Source organism: Canis lupus, chromosome 4 (genome assembly GCF_011100685.1).
Source record: "Canis lupus familiaris isolate Mischka breed German Shepherd chromosome 4, alternate assembly UU_Cfam_GSD_1.0, whole genome shotgun sequence".
Classification (NCBI taxonomy): Eukaryota; Metazoa; Chordata; class Mammalia; order Carnivora; family Canidae; genus Canis; species Canis lupus.
In genome coordinates this window covers 66,522,913-66,532,741 of record NC_049225.1, presented here as the reverse complement: position 1 = coordinate 66,532,741, position 9,829 = coordinate 66,522,913, and positions in this window count along the sequence as shown.

Sequence of the window (9,829 nt, the reverse complement as noted above, 5' to 3'; positions counted from 1 at the left end):
GGCCTGCGGGCTGTAGACTAACAATTTGTCCTATAGAACCAAAACAGTGTGTATGAATATAATAGCAGTATATCTTGAGAATATCTTTTTTTAAGATTTTATTTATTTATTCATGAAAAACACCGAGAGAAGCATAGACACAGGCAGAGGTAGAAGCAGGCTCCCCACAGGGAGCCCAATGAGGGAATCCATCCTGGGACTCTGGGATCACATCCTGAGCCAAAGGCAGATGCTCAACCACTGAGCCACCCAGGCGTACCTATCTTGAAAATATCTTGTGATCGAGGATATATGAGCGGCAGAGTAAAAATGCATTCACACTGTGATTACAATTATGAGCAAATTGTAGACCTGGAGAAGATCTAGGGAGAAACTAAGAAGACTATAAAAATTTTCAGTTATAACCGGTTAGGCTTAGGAAGTTTTATTTTAATTATCTATTTGCTCCTTCTGCCAAATAATATTGTTCAATTTTTTTTTAAATCAATATTTGGTTCTATACTATTTCTTCAATATTCCGACTCTTTCCCCATTTATTTCCTGTCTGGATTCTGCTTCGAGCCATTTTGTATGTGACCTGATATTCAGTCATTTAAGCTCTGGCTTTATTTTATTTCTTCTTAAAATATTTTATTTATTTATTTATTCATGAGAGACACAGAGAGAGCGAGAGAGAGGCAGAGACACAGGCAGAGGGAGAAGCAGGCTCCATGCAAGGAGCCCGATGCAGGACGCAATACCAGGACTCCAGGATCATGCCCTGGGCCAAAGGCAGGCGCCAAACAACTGAGCCACCCAGGGATCCCCTAAGCTCTGACTTTAATGGCATACTTTACACCATTATCTTTCTTTTACCTCCAATCTGCTTATACTATTATTCGATTCACAAATCTGGCCCCCCTCACTTCTAAAGACTGCCGCAAGTAGCGGGTGCTGGGGTGGTTCAGTCGATTGAGCGTCTGACTCTTGGCTTCAGCTCAGGCTGTGATCTCATGGTCATGAGATTGAGCACCGTGTCTGGCTCTTCAGCAGGTGTAGAATCTGCTTAGATTCTCTCTCTCCCTCTGCCCTTCCCCCCTGCTTGCTCTCTTGCTCTTTATCTCTCAAATAAATAAATAAAATAAAACTTTTACTCTAAATCAATATTGAACTCTTCTTAGATAATGAATGAAAAATGTGTACAGTTCAAAAGGGAAAAATTTCAAATCATGATTGGAGTTCTTATTATAAATTCTTACTATAAAGATGCCTAGCTTTGTGGTTGAGCGTCTGTCTTCAGCTCAGGGAGTGATCCTGGGTCCAGGGATTGGGTCCCACATAGGGCTCCCTGTGCGAAGCCTGCTTCTCCCTCTGTCTATGTCTCTGCCTCTCTCTCTGTGCCTCTTATGAATAAATAAATAAAATCTTTAAAAAAATAAAAAATAAATTCTTACTATAAACATGAGCATTCAGAAAACTAGAAACCTATACATAACTCTATATAGCCTGGATTAGCAAAATCTTAAAAACCTTCAAAGTAATCGGAGAAGAGATTGTTTGATTGCTCTCTGTCCTTAATAGGCCTGAGCTATCACAATGCTCAACATGCTACTGTTAAATTTTAAGTGATCTGCTGGCACCTCCCCTCCATCAAATAAGTCTAAATTAAACACTGTATTAATGGATTATAACCACCCAATAGGTGGTGTAAACTAGCTGAAAATGACTAAGAGTGTGGTGGGATGGATCGTGAGCTCATTAATCAAGCTATTTGTTTGGAATACCAAAGTTTTCATAAATGTATAATGAACACTTTTGCAATATACATTTGTTATAATTCTTCATTATACTTCATCTATGTAGAGGTGATCTAACATTAAACATATGAACTTTTTAGAAATGTAAGCACATATTTATAAATAAAAGAGTTCATATCTCAGTACTTTATATCAGTCTATATTTCATTGCATTTTATATGAATATGTGACTAGCACAACTAAAAAGCCCTGGATGGCTGGCTGTTGTGCCATGAAACTCTTAGAAGGGTGTGCTAAAGATCTTCAGGAAACACTTAAAGTGGCAGCAGCAACTGAAATAGGAATAAAATTTTGAGGACCATCTGTTAGAAAAACCCAAACATCTGGATAAATGTAGGCCCAGAGGCCCCTGAGATTGGCAAAACTATTCTATCACAAACAGGTCTTAGATTTAGAGAGGATGATTTCATTTGACTAGAAATAAGAAACTAATATGGGACATATGTTAGCCATACTTCATGTCATTGTTTCACATCTCAGGTGTGGACCATTTGGGGTTACTGTCTCCAACCTCTGGAGTAGGTCTGCACATTGTGATGGTGGCAATTGGTAGACTGACTTCCTTGGGGGAAATCCTAAACTTTTTCATATAGTGAGCACTTACCTTCTTAGGGGGACATAAATCTTCTCTTTAAATTTTTTTTTATTTCTGCTTTTTTCTTACATATACTTTCTCTGCTTTTAAGATCAGAATCCAGGCTTTGATAGTCAAAGAAGCACTCACACACTTAGGTAAAGTATCTCAAATGTCATACAGCACTTAAAAATATCTTGGAGGTATTATAATAGAGAAAAATATGTATGTGCTATTTAAATCTGAGGATAAAAAATATTCCACTAATTTAAGAATCTCAAACTCGGGACATCTGGGTGGCTCAGTGGTTGAGCGTCTGCCTTCGGCTCAGGGCATGATCACGGTCTGGGGATCGAGTCCCACATCAGTCTCCCTGAAGGGAGCCTGCTTCTCCCTCTGCTTGTGTCTCTGCCTCTCTGTGTGCGTGTCTCTCATGAATAAATAAATAAAATCTTTTAAAGAAAATCTCAAACTCTACGGAACTTCAAAATGTTTTATGCAACCTAAAATTGTGTTTATTCTTTATTTTCTATTCATATTGTGTGCTTTCTTTGAAAACACAGTCATATTTCTTTTTAAAAGAAAAGTTTGCTTGCCTATTTCTAGGTGGTCACAGGAGTGTTTGCAATTGGAAAATGGATTCTGCTAGTTTATGGAAGACTTCTTAAAGAGGACTGTCTGAAGGGTAGAACTTACTGTTTTGTAACAAACACCCTTTTGTCAAAAATTCTTGTTACACTGTGATCAAGTCTCTGTTATTTCCCTGCACCATGCAAAGTAAATTCTCAGAGTTCAAGGTCAGTCGGCATTGTTTTGAGTGAGCTGGCTCACTGCTTCTGGCCTTCCCCATCTCCTGCCTGTTCCCCAAGGAAACAGGCCACTCACTCAGCAAAGCCACTTCTTCTGTGACTTCAATCTCAAAACCATAAAGGCAGCAAGTTACAAAGAAGTCAGAAAACATGACCTTGTTACAGAGAACAACTTGACCTGAACACAAAACAACACAGATGTACAGCCCCAGAGAGAAATAAGCAAGCTTGTGGAATGTTCAGTGACAGCCTTAAGCACATCCTTACGGAGTCTTTCAAAGAACGGTCACCCTAATTGGCTGACCCCAAACAGCTTGTCCTCAGGCTGCAAGTGCTACAGAAGAAGACCACAGCTCCATTGGAAGGTGCCACCCTGGTAGTTGCCAGGATTTTAAAAAGGAGACATGGACCGTCTTAAACCATCTTTGCCTACTCTCTCATTTCACACAGTCCCCTCAAAACATAGCTTTTATCACAAAAATCAGGGGAAACACATACCATACACAAGCACGACTTAATCTCCAACATATTATCTGTCTCTTCTCTTATAAAAACTGTATTGCAAAAGATAAAGAACAAGAAAAAAATACCTTTTATAAATGCTAACTTATGAGTAGAATATTAAAATGCATGTACAAAAATAAAATAAAATAAAATAAAATAAAATACATGTACATAAAAACCTGAATGACCATCATAATTTGAAGAGTAGTGGTCTAAATTATTAGAATTTAAATTATGGTAGCATATTTGGAAAAACTATATTGCTCTGTTAGTTTCAAGGATGTTCCACTTAAAAGGAATTTTATTAGCTCTTTAAGGCTTTGAATGGGTGAATGATTTTCCAAAGCATGGCAGATAAATGAGTATTTTAAAGTACATAACTGTTTTCAAATTAAAAAAAAAATGCTTTGCTACAATCTCTTATTCAATAACCCTATGCTTTCTTCAAGATAATACAAAGTAAACTTAATTGTAAACTATGGATTAAGAATAAACTGCACCAATTAGATAAAAAATGATGTTTTATAATTTATTATTACAATTCACTTATAATGTGGTAATTCCTACCAACATTATAATGTGGTAATTTATAATGTGGTAATTATAATGTGGTAATTCCTACCAACATTATTGTAGCCTTTAATGACTTCTTTAGGTTTACATGTATTTTGAAAATGAGATCCAAGTCTTCCTTGGATAGTCCTGCACATCACTGAACTTTACATTTAAAACTCATTTGCCTATATGAAAATTTTGTCTCAAAGTAACAAAGGGCATAATTTTTCAGAACAAGTCCTAAGATATGACAGTAATTTGCATTAAAAAGACATATACAACATTGACCTAGGAATAATATTAGGTATCTCAGAAATCTGGGGGCCTCTAAAGCCTGACTACAAGATGTGCAACTAGGGCAATAACAGAGTGTGATCCTAAAGGACTACATGATGATGAATGTGGCAAACAGTCCATCACCAATAGGTCCAGCATTTCTGCATCTACATACGATATTTGATATATATGATGATCATAGTTTTGCTATATTTAAACCTATTCCTACAACTGTATGATAGTGTTTGTCAGGAGAATATGTAGTGAACAGTTAGTTCAGTGTAGTCATGAGGTGCACTGTATACAAACAAAACAGAAGGTTTACGAGAAACATGTTTTAAAATTTAGTGTTTCTCAAATTGTGATGTGCATATAAATCATCTAGAGATCTTATTGAAATGCAGATTCTGGTTCAGGAATACTGGTGGTGCCTAAGAATCTACATCTTCATAAAATTCTGTGAGATTCTGGATGTTGCTGATTTGAACACCAAACCTAGAGCAGCAAGAGTTGATATTTAGGGTAGCTGATGAAGTACAAAGTCACCAAATGCAAAGCCTGGAGATCAAATAAAATTTAAAAGATAAACCTTCTAAGTGGCCTATCTTGCTATTGAATATTATAGGGTTCCTACTTTGTACGAAGCACGATACACCGTATATATGCATTGCCTCATTTCCATGCCCCTCTAGATGAGGTGCCAACATTAACTTCATTTTTTGATTAGAAAACTGAGCTTTAGAGTCACAGAATTAGTAGAAAAGCCGGCATTTAAACACAGGCTTTCCCAATACTAAGCCATAGTTCCTCTTATGTATTTATTTAAAGGTGTTATTTTATATAGAAACTTAGAGATGTGATAGAGAAGACAGGGTGGGAATATACTTAGAACTTATATTGGTATAATTTTTAATTACCAATGGAGGAAATCCAAGTAATTCACAGAGTTCATTAAAGTAGAAACCACTTTTTTAATAAGGTTTAATTTATCATATGCACTGTTCATCCCTTCTTGATTTAGTATAATGCATATATATATATATATTTTTTTTAATTTTATTTGTTTATTCGTGAGAGACACACATAGAGAGACAGAGACATACGCAGAGGGAGAAGCTGGCTCCCCCGCAGACTCGATCCCAGGACCCCTGGATTAAGCCCTGAGCTGAAGGCAAATGCTCAACCACTGAGCTACTCAGGCATCCCATTATATACCTATTTTAAAATTTATATCATTGGACATTAGCAGATGGCATAAGGAGATAATATTTCAGGTTCAGATGATTTCATATGCAAAACAGTGAGTCCAAAACAACGTGTTGTGGTTGGGGAAATAGAGTCTGGTATGCTAGAACATTCAGTCTGAGAAAACAGTCTCTACACAGAGGCTAGAGAATAGTGCATGGGCCCCATCATGAAAAGCCTTTCAGTGAAGTCCGGACTTTATGACATAGGTGGAATACTGCTGAGGAAAAAAACAAACACAGATTTGTTATTTTTAAAAGTAGATTGTCAGAAAAGAGGTGGAAGGATTAAATGGGGAGCAGACTGCTGGCCAACACTCCGGTTTACAAATTTTTCCATAGTTGAGGCAAAGGAAAAATGTCAGTTTTAAGGCCATTCCCACTGAGGGAGAGAGTCAAGAAATATTTCTTTTAAAGATTTTATTTATTTATTCATGAGAGACACAGGCAGAGGGAGCAGCAGTCTCCTTGCAGGGAGCCCAATGTGAGACTTGATCCCAGAAACCCAGGATCATGCCTTGAGCCAAAGGCAGACACTCAACCTCTGAGCCACCCAGGCGTCCCAACTCAAGAAATATTTAAGAGACAATATTCTAGGGACTATGTGGAAAAATGGGTTGAGAGAAGTGATAAAATCAATTTAGATTATAATTTGAAAGTTCATTCCCTGTTTCAAAGGCATTTTGCTGACAATCTTCATCCTGACGCAGGTGGGAAGTTCACTCACCCACCACAGCATGAAGGGGTAGCTGATAACTCTATATATGGTAGATGCTATTGGTAATTCCAGAATAATGAGAAACCCCTCACTTAATAGAAAGGGGACATCATCACAGGCAGGGAGAGGTGCAAATGGATTGTACTGAGCTTATTACAGCTCACTGCCCTGAGCTCTGGCGTACATCTTCACAAGCAGTGCTTCCTCAGCTAATCTGTCAGGATACTTGCCTTGCTCATCCTGGCAAGAGCAGAGCTAGTAGCCTTTCTGTCTGTGCAGACACCTTTATGTAGGGAAAGCCTTTATGTAATCGTGAATCTGGGAAAGGAAAGGATGAAGGAGACTTTGGGTAGGGAGAGTCTTTCACCTACAGTAGCATTCTAATACATGTTCTAGTGAATTTTCAGGCAAGGCAACTGGGAGTCTTTTGAGCCAAAGTTGCACATTTGAGAAGTCCTGTGACTCATAGAAATGAGCTTGTGCCAGTACCATTATTGTGCTCAGTCACTGACTAGGACAACTGGGAGTTGCCCAGGGGAGTAGGGTGGCTCCTGAGGGTTGCCAGCATGGATTGTCAATGGACTCTGCTCTGCAGCAGATCTGAGTGGTATGTTCCCATGGCTGCCGTATTTGTGTGTGTGTGTGTGTGTGTGTGTGTGTGTGTGTGTTTAAAATGTGATAAATTTGATTTTTCAAATTAGTGGAGAAAGAATAGCCTATTCAGTAAATGGTATTGAAAAAAAAATGGCTAGCCTGTATGCTTTCTGGGAGGAGCAACTTGGCCATACTTTTTACTGGAGTCTCATTATCTAAAACTATGCCTGGCATACCATAGTTGCCCAAAACAGTTTTTTAAATTATGTTGAATAGTCTATCCTTAAAAAGAGTTAGATCCCTACTGCATACCTTTTAGTAATATCAGTCTCAGATGATTTAAGTAATTCAACATAGAACTATAAAAGAATTAAAGCATAGGAAATTCTATTTATAAATTTAGCGTAGGAATAATCATCAGGAGAAAAAAGCAAAATATTACAGAAAAGTTGATACATTTGATTATATTTAAATTTAAAGTTTATTTCTAAATTAAAAGGTAGGTAACAAACTAATATATCATAGATAAAGGATGGGTATGCAAATGTTTTAATACCTATGTATCAATAAGAAATAGAAAAAAACCCGGCAATGATCATAAATAAAATAAATGCTCAATAAACATGAATGATGTTTAATAGCTGGTGATCTGGGAAATGGAAATTGAGATAACAAGATAAATTTATGAAAATATAGTTTCATAAAGTGACACATTGGTGAAGACATGGTGAACAGATACCTTCCTTCACTGCTAGCAGAACTGTATTTTAAACAACCACTTTTGACAATATATTTTGACCATTTGGGCATATATTTTAAAGACCTCATGGGACACCTAGGTGGCTTAGCAGTTGAGTGTCTGCCTTCAGCTTGGGGTGTGATCCCAGGAGTGGGTCCCGCATCGGGCTCTTAACAGGAAGCCTGCTTCTCCCTCTGTCTGTGTCTCTGCTTCTGTGTGTGTGTGTGTGTGTGTGTGTCTCTCATGAGTAAATAAATAAAATCATTATTAAAAAAGTAAAGACTTCGCATATTCTATGTACCAGTAATTTAGCTTCTCATTTTCTATCCTAAAGAAATGCTACATATATACCAAAAAAACCCCAAAACTGTCTTGTACAAGGATGTTCACTGTACAGGCAATATCATTTTTAACAGTGAAAAATTGGAAAAAAACTGAAAATCTATAGAAAGAAGAATGGCTAAAAATATTATTGCATATCTAGAATGGAGGAACTTACAACTATTAAACAAATATAAACTAAGTAAGAAAGGAAAATTATAGAACAACCAGAAACTGTGATATTATGTTTTAAGAATGCAATTATGATAATCACAAGTGTTGGTAAGAACATAGAAAAATCAGAACCTTCATATATTGCTGGTGGGAATATAAAATGGGGCATCCACTTTGGTTTTTTTGTTTTGTTTTGTTTGCACTTTTCTCCTTATTATACTAACATGCCAGATATATTCCCTCTTCTGTCTTTCAGTTTTTATTTATTGAGATATAGTTGATATGCAATGCTATGTTAGTTTCAGATATACAACATTGTAATTTGAGGTGCATCCACTTTGGAAAAGATCTGATGGTCCCTCATAAGATTAAACAGAGGGGCACCTGTGGCTCAGTTGGTTAAGCATCTGCCTTTGGCTCAGGTCATGATCCCAGGGTCCTGGGATTGAGCCCCACATTGCACTCCTTGCTCCCTGCTTCTCTCTCTACCTCTGCCTGCAGCTCCCCCTGCTTGTGTTCTCTCTTTCTAATAAATAAATAAAATAATTTTTAAAAAGATTAAATATGGAGTTACCATCATGACCTGGCAATTCCACTCCTAGGTATACAGAAAATAGAAAAGAAAATATATGTCCACACAAAAATTTGTACATGACTGTTCACAACAGCATTATTCATAATAGCCAAACAGTAAGAACAACCACATGTCCATCATTGATGAATGGGTAAGTAAAATGCGTATTCATTAAATAGAATAGTAGTCAATAACAAAATGAAATAAAGTACTGATGCTTGGTACAACATGAATGAGCCTTGAAAACTGCTAAATGACAGACGCCAATCACAAAGGATTTTGTATTGTATGGTATAATTAATATGAAATATTCAAAATATGTAAATCTACAAAGACAGAGAGGAGACTAGTGGTTGCCTCATGCTGAGGGAAATGGTGGGGTTGAGGGTTTGCAAAATCACAGGATTGGCAAAATCACGGGATTTCTTTTTGGGATAAGGTTCTAATATTGGTTGCAGTGATAGACGCAAAATTCTGTGAATATACACAGCCATTGAATTGTACACTTTACATGAATGAATTGTATGATCAGTGAATCATATCTCATTAAGTTGTTAGAAATATTATAAAACAATACTATGCATTTTTGTGAGGGCATATGTATGCACATAAATTAACTGAAAAGCTCATACCCTAAGCTAATAATTATATTTCTAAGGAAGAAAATAGGAGGCTAGAATTGAAAATAATGTTCTCAAAATAGACTTTATTTATATCCCTAATGTGTTCAGCTTTTTTCAGGTAGCATATATTTGTGTACTATTAGTATGACTAGTAATTAGTTTTCTAATAGAGGTTTCTCTACATCAGACCTATCAAGCGACTTTCATGCAGGGAGGTTCAGATTCTCATTCAGTGTCTCACCACCAAATCTTGTGAAAAAAAACAAAGAAATAAAACAGAACCAAACAAAACTAGGTATGTCTAGAGTATATTCTTGCCAAGTGTAAA